This window comes from Geospiza fortis, unplaced genomic scaffold, assembly GCF_000277835.1.
Source record: "Geospiza fortis unplaced genomic scaffold, GeoFor_1.0 scaffold676, whole genome shotgun sequence".
Classification (NCBI taxonomy): Eukaryota; Metazoa; Chordata; class Aves; order Passeriformes; family Thraupidae; genus Geospiza; species Geospiza fortis.
The window spans coordinates 72,435-72,869 of NW_005054600.1; the positions used below are offsets into that span (position 1 = coordinate 72,435).

Here is a 435-nt window from a genome sequence, read left to right on the forward strand (position 1 = left end):
CACACTCACTTTTCCTGCTCCTTTGAAGACAACCAGAGAGACAGAGTGGAAGAAAAAACACTCAAGACCTGGGAAACGCAATGAGACGCTGGAAATAAGAATAAAAATCTGATTTTTGGGATGGTTCTGACTCTTTCCTCTGTTTTGGTGACTTCACTGAAATGCAAACCCAGGAATGGTGTCGTGACCTTGCAGAGTCACCAGCTCTCCCTGCAGACACCACGGGCCAAGGCTCCTGAGGCACATTCCAGAGCCAGACGTGCCTCCTGCAGCTGGTCCCTCACATCCCTGTGATTTTCTTGGGCCAAGGTGACATTCTGGACCCACAGGGCCCGTTTCCAAACCTGGCATGTGACTTGACAAAGCTGCAAGTCACTCCCTTGGCACGAAGGCTCTGGAGAGATCCTCAGGTGCTTCTGTGGCAGGGGCAGGGGG

At 52.4% G+C, this 435-nt stretch overlaps 1 protein-coding gene across 1 annotated transcript in view; it reads right to left on the reverse strand.

Moving 5' to 3' along the window:
- The window catches only part of LOC102035943 (sodium channel protein type 8 subunit alpha), a 48,128-nt gene that overhangs the window by 42,187 nt on the left and 5,506 nt on the right, over positions 1-435 (reverse strand).